Source organism: Macaca mulatta, chromosome 2, assembly GCF_049350105.2.
Source record: "Macaca mulatta isolate MMU2019108-1 chromosome 2, T2T-MMU8v2.0, whole genome shotgun sequence".
Lineage (NCBI taxonomy): Eukaryota > Metazoa > Chordata > Mammalia > Primates > Cercopithecidae > Macaca > Macaca mulatta.
This window is the reverse complement of record NC_133407.1, coordinates 81783899-81798101: the sequence shown is the minus strand read 5'-3', so window position 1 is coordinate 81798101 and position 14203 is coordinate 81783899. Positions and strand designations below refer to the sequence as shown.

The window sequence follows — 14203 nt, the reverse complement described above, 5'->3', positions numbered from 1 at the left end:
GATATTCTTATATTTGTCTGTTTTCAAAAAGAAGGGCTCAATTCAATAACCTAAACTTAAATTTTTAAGTTTACTTAAAAAAGTGAACTAAACCCAAAGTAGGTTAAAGGGAAGATATAAAAAAAGAGCAGAAATCAATGAAATGAAAACAGAAAAAAAATAAGGCTGGGCATGGTGGCTCATGCCTGTAATCCCAGCACTTTGAGAGGCCGAGGCAGGAGGATCACTTGATCCCAGGAGTTTGAGACCAGCCTGGGCAACATGGCAAAACCTCGTCTCTATCAAAAAATATAAAACTTAGCTGGGTGTGGTGGTGGCCACCTGTGGTCCTAGCTACTTGTGAGGCTGAGGTGGGAGGATTGCTTGAGTCCAGGAGGTGGAGGTTGTGGTGAGCCGAGACTTTGCCACTGCACTCCAGCCTGGGGGACAGGGGAAGACCCTGTCTCAAATAAATAAATAAATAAGCAAATCAATCAAAACAACGACAACCACCCCAAAACAACAGAAAGAAAATCAATGATACAAAACTGGTTCTTTAGGGAAAAAAAGAACCAATAAAATTAATAAATCTCTAGCCAAATTAAGAAAGAAATTGCGAAAATTAGGAAAGTGAATACCTAGAAACATTAAAAGAATAAGGAACTATTTTGAACATCTTTATTCCAATAAATCTGTATGATGAAACAAACAAATTTCTGGAAAGATACTACTGAACCTCCATCCAAAAGATCCCTAAATATCTCTATTAAAGAAACTGGCCAGGTGCGGTGGCTCACGCCTGTAATCCCAGCATTTTGGGAGGCTGAGGCCAGCAGATCACCTGAGGTCAGGAGTTCGAGAACAGCCTGGCCAATATGGTGAAATCCCTGTCTCTACTAAAAATAAAAAAATTAGCCGGGCATGGTGGCTCGGCCTATAAACCCTGCTGCTCCAGAGACTGAGGCAGGAGAATTGCTTGCACCCAGGAGGCGGAGCTTGCAGTGAGCCGAGATTGTGCCACTGCACTCCAGCCTAAGTGACAGAGTGAGATTCCATCTCCAAAAAAAAAAAAAAAAAAAAAAAAAAATCTCTATTAAAGAAACTGATTATGTATTTAAAACCTACCCACAAAGAAAATATAGGCTCAGAGGCTCAGATGTCTTCATTGACGGAGTCTATCAAGCATTTAGGGAAAAAATACCAAACTTAAAGAGTACCTCCCAGCTCAATTCACAAGGAGTAGAAATACCTTGATACCAAAGACATTTCAAGAAAACCAATATAGATCAGCATCCCTCATGAACATGGAAGCTGAAATTGTTAACAAATTATCAGCAACTTGAATCCATCAATACATCATGGTCAATGGAAACTTATTTTAACATTAGAAAGTCAATCAATGTAACTCACCACATTAACAGAATAAAGGAGAAAGACTATAAGATCACCTGAAGAGATGCAGATACAGCATTTAACAAAATCTAATATGATAAAAACAAACAACAGAAGGACACGTCCCCAACCAGATAAGAAGTCTCTGTGAAAAACCAAGATCAATCTCATGGTGCTGAAAGCGGATATCCATATGGGGGAAAATGAACTTTCACTCTTGCCTTACACCATACACAACAATAAACTAAAAAAGGATTCATATGACTAAATGTACAAGTAAAACTAAAATTTCTAGAAGAAATTGTTTGCAATCCTGGATAGATAATATATTAACTTCCTAGAGCTGCCATAACAAATTATAATAGGCAAAAAATAATTTTTTTTTTTTCTAAGAGACAGAATCTTTCTCTGTTGCCCAGGCTGGAGTACCATGGTGCAATCAAAGCTCACTGTAAACCTGAACTCCTAGGCTCAAGTAATGCTCCTGCCTCCACCTCCCAACTAGCTGGGACCACAGATTCGTGCCACCATGCTGGGCTAAGTTTTAAAAAATTTTTATTTGCAGAGATGGGGTCTCATTTTGTTGTCCAGGTTGGTCTCAAACTCCTGGCTTCAAGCATTCCTCCTGCCTTGGCCTCCTAAATTGCTGGGATTACAAGCATGAGCTACCGTGCCCAGATGACTGGTGGTAAATTTAAAGTGAATGGCTCATGATATTATTTGGACGTCTGTCCCCTTCAAATCTCATGTTAAAATATGATCTCCAAGGCTGAACGTGGGGCCTAGTGGGAGGTGTTTGGCTCATGGGGGTGGATCCCTCATGAATGGCTTGGTGCCCTCCCCACAGTAATGAGTAAGTCCTCACTCTTATTTGTTCACGAGAGAGCTGACTGGTTATAAAGAGTCTGGGACTTCCCCTCTCTTCCTGTTGCTCCCTGTCTCACCATATGACACGCCTGCTCCCCCTTTGCTTTCCACCATGACTGGAAGCTTCCTGAGGCCTCAACAGAAACAAATGCTCGTGCCCTGCTTCCTGTACAGTCTACAGAACCAGGAGCCAAATAAACCTCTTTTCTTTATAAATTACCCAGTCTCAGGTATTCCTTTATAATGACACAAAACAGACTAACACAACTTAAAACAACAGAAATTTAATCTCTCACATTCAGGAGGCCAGAAGTCTGAAATTCAATTGTCAGTAGAGGCTAGGCACGCTGGTTCATGCCTGGAATCCCAGCACATTGGAAGGCCGAGACAGGTGGATCACTTGAGGTCAGGAGTTCGAGACCAGCCTGGCCAACTTGGTGAAACCCCATATCTACTAAAAATACAAAAATCAGCTGGGCATGGTGGCAGACACCTGTAGTCCCAGCTACTTGGGAGGCTGAGAAAGGAGAATCGCTTGAACCCGGGAGGCAGAGGTTGCAATGAGCCATGATCACGCCACTGCACTCCAGCCTGAGTGACAGAGTGAGACCCCCACCTCAACAACAACAACAACAACAACAACAACAAAAAAAGGCTTGTATACAAATATATGTAGGAGCTTTATTCACCAATGGCCCCAGAGTGGAAATATCCCAAATATTCATCCACAGGAAAATGGATAAACAAATTGTAGTATATCTAGACAACGGAATACTTCTCAGCAATAAAAATTAATATATGCTCCACACAGGGAAAAGCCTCAAAAACATGTTATGTTAGGTCATTCTTCTCTTGCTATAAGGAAATACCTGAGGCTGGGTAATTAATTTATAAAGAGGTATTTTTGTTTGTGAGACAGAGTCTTGCTCTGTTGCCCAGGCTGGAGGGCAGTGGCGTGATCTAAGCTCACTGCAACCTCTGCCTTCTGGGTTTGTGCGATTCTCCTACCTCAGCCTCCTGAGTAACTGGGACCACAGGCACGCACCACCATACCCAGCTAATTGTTTTTGTATTTTTAGTAGAGACAGGGTTTTGCCATGTTGGCCAGGCTGGTCTTGAACTCCTGACCTCAAGTCATCCTCCCACCTCAGCCTCCCAAAGTGCTGGGATTACAGGCGTGAGTCACTGTGCCTGACCTATAAAGAGGTTGAATTGGCTCACAGTTCTGCAGGCTACACAGGAAGCATGGTGCTGGCATCTGCTTGGCTTCTGGTGAGGCCTCAGGAAGTTACAACCATGGCGGAAGGCAAAAGGGGAACAGGCATCTCACATGGCGAGAGTAGGAGCCAGAGAGAAGGTGGAGGCCCCACATGCTTTTAAATGACCAGCTCTTGCGTGAACTCAGAGGGAGAGTTCGCTTACCACCAAGGGGACGGCACCAAGCCGTTCATGAGGGATCTGCCCCCATGAGCCAGAAAAGTCCTAACAGGCCCCATCTCCAACATGGGAGAGCACATTTTAACATGAGACTTGGAGGGGACACATATCTAAACCATATCGCTGCCGAACAAAAAAAGCCTAGCAAAAAAGGGTATAGAGTGTGTGGTTCCCATTATATGGGATTCAAAACAGAAAAATGAATCCCTATGGCCAGAGAGACCATCGGTAGAAATCTGAAGCCAGGCTGGGGCAAAGGTGAACCAGGCAACGTTCTGTAGAGATAAAATGTTCTATATTCGGATTGGAGTCCAAGTATCTACATTTTTCAAAATTCAAACTATACACTAAAAATGAGTGTTTTAACTTATTTTTAAAGAATATTCATCTCACAGAATTAGATATAAAAGTAAAAACCTGGCATTAATGTAACTCTCCAACAGTGGGAAATTGGCTACATAAATTGTAACTTCCAATGAACAGTGCCTTCTTTAAACAAATGCTCCTTCTCATAACTCCACTAACATAACAGTAAATTAAGTTTTACTGAATTCTAAAATGAGTAAGAAAACCTCATTGTGATACTGAGGAACACTAGAGAACCTGGTGTCTAGTTTTCAAACTGGTAAGCACTGGCCACGAAGACTGTCTCCTGCCATTCCTGTACTAACTGGACCACCTGGTGACAGAAGAGTAAGTGAGGGGATGTTTACATTTTTTGGAAGTACTCTAGCTAATATGAGTGAATAAGGAATGATAAAATTTGGAAACTGCCCAGTTTGCCACCTCTGATGTACTAAATGGAGGCAGCCAAACATCATCAACAATACTAATACCCAAAGTTGGAAACGGAAGAGTACCCTGCTATCTACAAAGTGGGCTTGCCAAAAAATTAGAACCCGATCAAACCTGTAGATTCAACTACTGATTTCAAGAAAGATGACAAAAGAACTTGTTTAATGACCCCACAGGATGCAGTAAAGAAAATCCACATGATGGTATGCTCTATAGGATTACAATTTGTTACTTCAATAAATTGTTTCAACAACAATCCAAAAAATTAAGAGACTTAGGATATATCAACTAAGTGCAAATGTAGAATTTATCTGAATTCATGGCAACAAAGAATTACATATATAAGACAATGGGAAATTATGGTGTGATGGGCTGAGTTCTATCCCCCCAAATTCATATGTTGAAGCCCTTAATTCCCAGTACCTCTGAATGTGACTATATTTGGAGATAGAACCTTTGAAGAGGTAATTTGGACGCACACACAAGATACTAGGGATGCTGGTGCACAGAGAAAAGGCTGTGGGAGGGCGCGGGGAGAAGACAGCCATCTACAGGCTGCAAAAGGCCCCAGGAGAAACCACCCCTGGGAACCTCGATCTCACACTTTCAGCCCCCAGAGCTGTCGTTTCAGCCACCCAGTCTGTGGTGGTTTGTTATGGCAGCCCTAACAAATTAATATGTGTGTTTATATTTAAATGTCACTATTGTTTTAAATAAATACTAAAATATTTACAGATGAAATAGGTTGTCTGGGATTTGCTTCAACATAATGCAGTGGGTGTGCTGGGGGCCGAGTGGATGAAAGTGTAGATGAGGCAGGATTGACCACTGGTTAATGGTTATTCTAACTATTTGTACGTATGTTTGAAAATTTTTGTAACTTTAAAAAAAATGTATAAATCTCCAAGGACAAAATTTCAGAGGCTAGAAAATGAACAGACAGATGGTAAATGACTGAGCCCCACCTACACAAAGGGTGCTCCAAGCATCACCTAGGAGACTACTATTCACATAGACCCTCAGGCTCCAGCTCAGATCTATGGAACCAATCTGCAGTTTTAATAAAATCCTCCGGTAAATCACATATACTGGACATACACTGAAGCCAGCAGTGGAGAAAGCAGAGTGGCAATCCAATTTATACCTCAGGACCCTCAAAAATCTCAAGAGTGGCTGACCCAGATGTCTTCAGAAAGGGATGCAAAGATGGGGATAAAAACAGATGGATTCATTGCAAATGAAATAATAAGCAGTTAGATCCCCAGATCTCTTCCCTGACTCAGTGCAACAAATGACTCCCTCTCCAACTATAGAATAAGAATGAGGTTTTCCCCTCTGGGGAAGGTAAAACAATCTTTGGACAGTGGGCACAGCTGAGGATTAGAGGGGCATCATACTGAAAACAGGAGACTGCATAAAAATATACATAGCGCAAGTTGAGACCTCTCCAGCCTTCTTTTTCCAGTTGGACTTCAGGAATACTATTATTACAAGATAAGACCCAAACAGCTCTCTCTAGGCATCGGCCCAGGAAGAAATATCTAAAGATACTACATTGAATCTTCCCTGAAGAAACATCCTAGATATTGCCCTACTTATAAGTATGACTGGACATCCAAAGATCCTCAGATATTCAAAGAAAATCTCTAGTATTAAAAGTTGAACAAATCCACAAGCAGAAAAAAGACAACTTGGAGGAAACAGACACAATGCTAGATAGAAGAAAGTTATTTAAAAACTCACTGTTTTCAGGGAGAAAATATTGCATCCATACAAGAAGAGGAGGCTATTTACTATTCTGTCACCAAGTGGTCCAGTTAGTACAGGAACGGCAGGAGACAGGCTTCTTGGCCAGTACTTACCAGTTTAAAAACTAGAGACTAGGTTCTCTAGTGTTCCTCAGTATCACAATGAGGTTTTATTATTCATTTTAGAATTTGGTAAAACTTAATTTACTGTTATGTTAGTGGAGTTATGAGAAGGAGCATTTCTTTAAAGAAGGCACTGTTCATTGGAAGTTATAATTTATGTAGCCAGAAATCAACAGAAAACAAAAAAGGGCTCTTGGAAAATAAAATATGATGGCAGAAGTAGTAAGGTGAACAGAGAGTTGGAAAATAAAGTTTAGGAAATTTCCTAGAAAAAGTGAAACAAAAAGAGAAGCAGTTAAGAAACATGGAGGACCAACCCAACAGGTGCAAATTGTGAATAACAGGAATCACAGAAAGAGAGCAAACTGGAGGGGAAGAACTCAAAGAAGAAAAGGCAATAATGGGCCAAGCATGGTGGCTCACGCCTGTAATCCCAGCACTTTGGGAGGCCAAAGTGGGTGGACCACTTGAGGTCAGAAGTTCGAGACCAGTCTGGCCAACATGAAAAAATCCAATCTCTACTAAAAATACAAAAAAGAAAAATAATTAACTGGGCGTGGTGGTGCATGCCTGTAATACCAGCTACTCAGGAGGCTGAGGTTGCAGTGAGCCGAGATGGCACCACTGCACTCCAGACAGGTGACGGAGCAAGTCTCTGTTTCAAAAAATAAATAAATAAAAATAAAGGGTGTTTCAACTTATAAACGAAAAATAAAATTTAGACTTAGAATTCCACCATCTTGCAACAACTTCTCCCCAACCCACCACCCATGTAGACATTTTAGCACCTGTAGCTACCATCATTTTAACAGGAGAAACAACCCGACATTTTGTGCCTCCTATATGGCAAACCTGAGTTTCATTAAATCTCTGAATCCAGCTGCCAGTTTGCAAGAAATAGAGGATTGAGGGATATACTGAGCTGAATGATGAGCATGCAATGAGCAAGACTCACCCTGTGGAAAACCCTATTGGTCAAGGAGTCCAGTTCTTCAAGAGAAAAACAAAGGGGAAAAATGGAGAAGTAATCTAGAGTAAAACACATCCCAGATAACTTTTTTTTTTTTTAAGGTAAGACTAATTGGAGTCTCTAAAGATATGCATTTGGGTGGTAAAACTTGTAAATGCAAAGAAGTGACTGATTACTATAAAAGTGAAGTCATTTTGGGGGAAGCGAGGGACTGTGATTGGAGAGGTCACATGGAAGGGGCGTACTGGAGCAAAGTTCCTGCTCTTTACCTGAGAGGCGGTGACATGGGAATGGGGTCAGGTTTCTTGGAAACACTGGAAGCCAGAGATGCCTTCAATTCTAAGGGATTGATAAGTTCAACTAAATAAAAATAGCACTTTGCATAAAAAGCATAGGCAAAATCAAAAGAAAACAAACTAGAGGAAAAAAACATGATAAAATATTAATCTAATTTAGAAAGAGCTCTTGGAAATCAAACAAGATGAAAATATCAATATTGAAATAGTAAAATGAACAAAGGATTTGAAGAGATAATTCACAAAAGAGGATAAATGGGCTGTTAAACATATGAAAGAAGGATCAGCATCACTCAAAAAAAAACAGACCTGGCACGACAGCTCACACCTGTAATTCCAGCACTTTGGAAGGCTGAAGCAGAGTCCAGGAGTTCAAGAACAGCCTGGGAAATATGGTAAAACCCCTTCTCTACTAAAAACACAAAACTTAGCCGGGCATAGTGGCCTATACCTGTAGTCCCAGCTACTTGGGAGGCTGAGGCAGGAGGATTTATTGAGCCCAGGAGGTTAAGGCTGCAGTGAGTATGATTGCACCACTGCACTCCAGCCTGGGCAACAGAGGAAGACTCTCAAAAAATTAATTAAAAAGTATAAAAGGAAAAATAGAAATTTAAGCTACACTGTTTACCTCATAAACGATAGGCAAAACCCCAAAATTTGTCCACACAGTATCTCTAGTGAGGCTTTGGAATAAACAGGTATCATAACCACTGGTGGAGCTGAAGAATACAACCGGAGCAACTCCTGCAAAAGGCAACCTGGCAATATTTATCAAAATTATAAACGTACCTATATGTCCTGTGAGCCAAAAACTCCTCTCCTAAGAATTTATCCTATAGATTTACCTGCATGTGTGCAAAAGTTAAGTGTTTATAAGAGTATTCACGGAGGCATTGTTTAAAATAACAAAAGACTGGAAACTACATAATAACTTAAACAACTTATTTAAACTTAAATGTCCATCAATAGGGAACCATTAAGTAGATTATGGCACATCTATCCAGTGCAATACTATGCAGCTCTCTTTTAAAAATCAAGAACTCTCCATGTAGTGATATGGACATGTCTCCAAGATACATTGTTAAGGGGAAAAGCAAGACACAGCATACAGCAAGAAATACGCTACAATTTGCATTTTAAAAGGGGGGAAATGGCCAGGCGCGGTGGCTCACTCCTGTAATCCTAGCACTTTGGGAGGCTGAGGCGGGTGGATCACGAGGTCAGGAGATCAAGACTATTCTGGCTAACATGGTGAAACCCCGTCTCTACTAAAAATACAAAAAAATTAGCTGGGCGTGGTGGCGGGTGCCTGTAGTCCCAACTACTCGGGAGGCTGAGGCAGGCGAATAGCTTGAACCCGGGAGGCAGAGCTTGCAGTGAGCCAAGATAGCGCCACTGGACTCCAGCCTGGGTGACAAAGCGAGACTGTCTCAAAAAAAAAAAAAAAAAAAAAAAGGGAGGGGGGAGAAAAAGAATAGCGTCAAGTAATCTTCTACATATACATGAAGAAACCCTGGAAGGACACTTAAAAAGTTAGCATTGGGCATGTGTGCCTGCCTATATGCCAGTTACTCAGGAGGCTGAGGCAGGAGGATCGCTTGAACCCAGCAGTTTGAGTACAGTCTGGGCAACAGGGCAAGACCCCATCTCTTAAAAAAAAAGTTAAAGACAGTGGTTACAGGGGTAGGAACTTTGCAGATGGGGTCATGAATGAGATGAAGACTTCAGTACACTTTTTTTCCCTACTATGAACATTCTCCTAAACATGTGAATGTATTAAGTATTCAAAAAATTAAACACACTAAGGAAAAAAAACAAGTTGTCTACAAATTGGTACAATTCTCAACTATACAAACAATTTAAGTATTTAGTTTACTTTAAAAAGCTTTTCAATATTTAATGAAAGAAAATTTACAACATAGAATTCTACACTAAACTAAATGGTCAATTAAGTGTAGGTATAAAATGAAGCCACATACTCAAAACTATTTTACTCACATGAAGTTCTGAGGAAGCCAATGAAAGAAAGGTATACGTCATCAGAATGAGGAATAGTAAACTAGGAGAGAAATACATGCAGTGCAGGAAATGGGATGCGTTAGAAGAGAAGAAAAACCATGTATAGTACAATGCGAGGATTCCGAGGTTGGTGAAGATTATCTAGGCATCAGATCTAGAGTGCACAATCTAAATTAGAGTAGGGCACATGGCTATGGGAGAAATTTCTCCAGGAGGCCAGAAATTCCAAGTATCTTTGAACATACCAAAAGATTTACACAATAGAGAAGCATCTGTGGTTGAATTAGTGATAAGAAAACAAAGCAGACAGACAATTCAAAGGAAAACAAAAAAGTTGTTTAGAAAGGAAATGTAATTGTAATGTACGACATTCATTAGCTATTTTATTTTAAAATAAAATTTTATTTTTTTAAATAATTTTGTTTCAACTTTATGATGACAAATAATTCTCAAGTTTATTTCCTTATTTGTTTAAATACAAAGCTAAACCACAAACAGGTACAACCAAGATACTATCTCACATTTACACTCCTGTCGGATCCTCTTCTGCTGACCATTCACCAGGTTAGCAGGTGACTGGGGGAAGAGACTTTTTTAGGTAGCACTGTTGTGAGGCCCAGGGTGGGGTGGGGGAATCGAAGGTGAGGACAGACTCTCATACCTGCTTCCGTTCAGATTTACCTGGGACCACGGTGGGCAGGAGACACCAGGTCACGACTCCCGAGTCTCATTCAGTAAAAATGGGTCCTGTGTAGCTGGGCGCAGTGGCTCATGCCTGTAATCCCAGCACTTTGGGAGGCCAAGGCGGGAGGATCACGAGGTCAGGAGTTTGAGACCAGCCTGGTCAACATGGTGAAACCCCGTCTCTACTAAAAATACAAAAAATTAGCCAGGCATGGTGGCGCGCGCCTGTAGTCCCAGCAGGAGTCTGAGGCAGAAGAATCGCTTGAACCTGGGAGGTGGAGATTGCAGTGAGCCAAGACTATGCCACTATACTAGCCTGGGTGACAGAGTAAGACTCTGCCCACCCCCCCCCCCAAAAAAAAAAGAATGGGTCCCGTGTAGGGAGGGTCGAGGCAGCCACCTACTCCTCCAGCCTTGACAATCCTGGTGAAAACCTTGGCCTTATCCTGGATTCCTGGGGGGCTCGGCCCTGCCAGCACACCTGGGTGCATAGTTCCGGTTGGGGGATGTGGGCTTGTGGACTCACCCCCAGCTCATGGCTGCGATCTCACAGGAGGCGCGGGTGTCTGACAAACACGAGGCCTTGACAGCAGCTCTGGAACTTTCAACCCAGCAGGACGCGGGGAAAATTGGCAGGAGTGTTAGGTACGTAATTTCTGGTCCCACTACAAATCTCTAATTTTGATTAGAGTATCATCTCAATCTCTTCTACAAAAACAAAAGCAATGCCCACCCGCAAAGAGAAAACACAGCCACTTCACTCACTTCAAGACCTATGTACATGCAAGTTGTTTCCTGTGGTTTTTTTCAATTATTATTTTTTAATATTTTCAGCATTCACATTTCTACAAAGAATTAGCCCAGTTTCAGGAAATTCTGCCTGGCAGGGAAGGCAAGCCACACTTTCCTCATACACGTCTGGTTTGACTTCACACCTTGATGCTTCCAGGTGCCCAGAAAAGAGGCAGTGGGTGGAGGAGGAAATCTATGCCGGCCCGTGCTCAGGGCCACGGGCTCACTAAGCTTTCGAGAAAGCACACTGAAGACAAGTTTACTGCCAAACCTTATAAAAATATATTCATACACTTCAAAGAGCGCCTGTCCAGATGTTAGGAGAACAAGAGCTTGGAGCCATCCCGTCCAAGCCTTTGGGAGACAGCGTCTTCCTCATACCTCATCGCGGGTGTGGGGGACACGTCCCAGCTCTTCCACTGGAGAGAGGAGACTCGCCTGGCGTTTGGCTCTAATCCTGTGCTGAGCTTTTTTTTTTTTCTTTTTTGTTGTTGTTTGTTTTTGAGACACTGTCTCACTCTGTCACCCAGGCTGGAGTGCAACAGCAGCATCTCAGCTCACTGCAGCCTCCACCTCCCGGGTTCAAGCAATTCTCCTGCCTCAGCTTCCCCAGTAGCTGGGATTACAGGCATATGCCACCACGCCTGGCTAATTTTTGTATTTTTAGTAGAGACAGGGTTTCACCATGTTGGCCAGGCTGGTCTCAATCTCCTGACCTCAAGTGATCCGCCTGCCTTGGCCTCCCAAAGTGCTGGGATTACAGGTGTAAGCCACCGCGCCTGGCCTGTATACTGAGTTTTTTTTGTTTTGTTTTGTTTTTGTTTTTTGTTTTTTGAGACAGAGTCTCGCTCTGTCGCCCAGGCTGGAGTGCAGTGGCTCGATCTCTGCTCACTGTAAGCTCCGCCTCCCGGGTTCATGCCATTCTCCTGCCTCGGCCTCCCGGGTAGCTGGGACTACAGGTGCCCACCACCACGCCCGGCTAATTTTTTTGTATTTTTTTAGTAGAGACGGGGTTTTGCCGTGTTCGCCAGGATGGTCTCGATCTCCTGACCTCATGATCCGCGCGCCTCGGCCTCCCAAAGTGCTGGGATTACAGGCCACCGCGCCCGGCCTATGCTGAGTTTTTGACTGCATGCATGGGAAGCACAAAACGTTCAACTTGTATTTTTAAAAAAAAAAAAAAGCACAAAAACAACTAGAATGTAAAAGTTTTGGTAATATACAGCCATCTGTTTCAGCCCACCTTGGAAACCTGTAACATTCATTCATTCATTCATTCAGTCATCTACTTAATTTGAGCTGGAGTCTCACTCTGCCTCCCAGGATGGAGTGCAGTGGCGTGATCTCAGCTACTGCAAAGATCCACGGAGATCCACCGTGGAGGGGTCCCGTGGTGTCGGTGATCTCCGTGAGGCTCCCGTGCTTTTCTACCACAAAGGCGCCACGGGAGAGCTGCCTCTGGTGTTTACACTCAGCCTTTGTCATCGATGAGGTCAGTCTTCACTCCTTCTTTCCTTCCTGCTTTCAATCAATTCATCTATTCTTTCCCTTTCTTCAAACTGCAGCTCCGCTTTGCTCTTTCTGGAGCTCCTTCAGACAAGGTAGAAATCCGTGAGTTTGCAATTTTTCCTTGAGGTTTTTTTTCAGGGGCCTGTTTGCCCTTGATGGGCTATTTCAAGGCTTGCTTGGCGACAGCTGCATTGGTGGAATCACAAGACGAGGCTGGAGGTTTTGGAAGTTCTGCTGCTTCACATTTTTGGTTTGGAAAAGGTGCCAGGGGTCCTCTCCTGGCGTCTTTGATCTTCTGTGCTTGGGCTTCGTGCTCCATGTTGCGTTTGTTTCCTGTGGATTCCAGCTAATGGCTTCCCCTGGCATTTGACTTTGTGACGTGTAACGGAGTTCTCCTCCTGAAGGCTGGAACGCATTCCAGAGTATCTGTTAGGCTCGCGTAGGAAAAGATGTTTGATTGCCACGACATACATTCTCCCCAACGTCGGTGCTGCACCTCCCTGGACCCCTCTGCTCCACTATCTGCAGGCCCGGGGCCGTCACTGTCACCCCGCTGCTGCCTCCGCCGCGGGGGTCTTGGACATCTTCCTGCCTGGAGAGGGGGACCCCAGGGATGTGGGGGAGGGGCGCTCACGGGCGCAGAGCTCTTTGGAGGGCTGTAGTGGGAGCCGACGTCCCCCTCCTGCCGCTAGGCCAGCAGGGCCCGACACACCCACCTCAGGATCATTTTCTTTTTAGTGACACATAAAATAATGATGTCTTAAAACGGATGGCAGGTTGATTGAATAAAATATCATAAACTAAACCTCATAAAATAAAAAAATTGGAATTTATTTTTATTTATTTATTCTAAAATCATAGAGACGATGTCTCCGTATGTTGCCCACACTGGTCTCAAACTCCCTGCCTCAAGCGATGCTCCCACCTCCACCTCCCAAAGTGCTGGGATTCCAGGCAGGAGCCACCGCGCATGGCCTTGAAATTTAAAAATATGAAAATGGACAGAGATAGTATATAACCATTTAAAAGAATATCTTTGAGGACTATTTAATGGAGACTTGCCAATAATTATAATATGGAACAAGTAGAAGGAACATAAAAACCATGTAGAGTACAATTCAATTTTGTTTAAATATATGTAGATTAGATGGAAATATACCAAAGTGTTAATGATGGTTATCTTAGTGTGGTCTTACAAGACTTTATCTCTATATTTTCAAACTTTTCCTATGATGATTTATCTTATAATTGGATAGCCATTTTTATGACTATGATATCATCATTTTATGTATGAAATTATATAGTATTTAGTACATAGTCCATATTAAAACTGTCCCATTAATTAAAAGCTGTCCCATAAATATTAATTTAATGAAATTAAATTAAATGGTATAGTATCTAATACACTGTCCATATTAAAACTGTCCCAATGTTGTTAGAGTTTTTTTTTTTTTAATACAAAATCCAATCAAGGATCACATATTTGTCATGTCTTGTTAGTCTCTTTTAATTTTGGATAATGTGTTGTTGTTTATCTTTCAGGATACTGACTTTTTTTTTCTTTTTTTTTGAGACAGAGTCTCACTCTGTCA

The 14203-nt window shown here is 42.4% G+C and overlaps 1 protein-coding gene and 1 pseudogene across 3 annotated transcripts in view; both read right to left on the bottom strand.

Annotated features, from left to right (window-relative positions):
* The window catches only part of GPR160 (G protein-coupled receptor 160), a 48981-nt gene that overhangs the window by 9811 nt on the left and 24967 nt on the right, over positions 1 to 14203 (bottom strand).
* LOC100424024 (N-lysine methyltransferase KMT5A pseudogene) lies at positions 12245 to 13338 on the bottom strand (annotated as a pseudogene).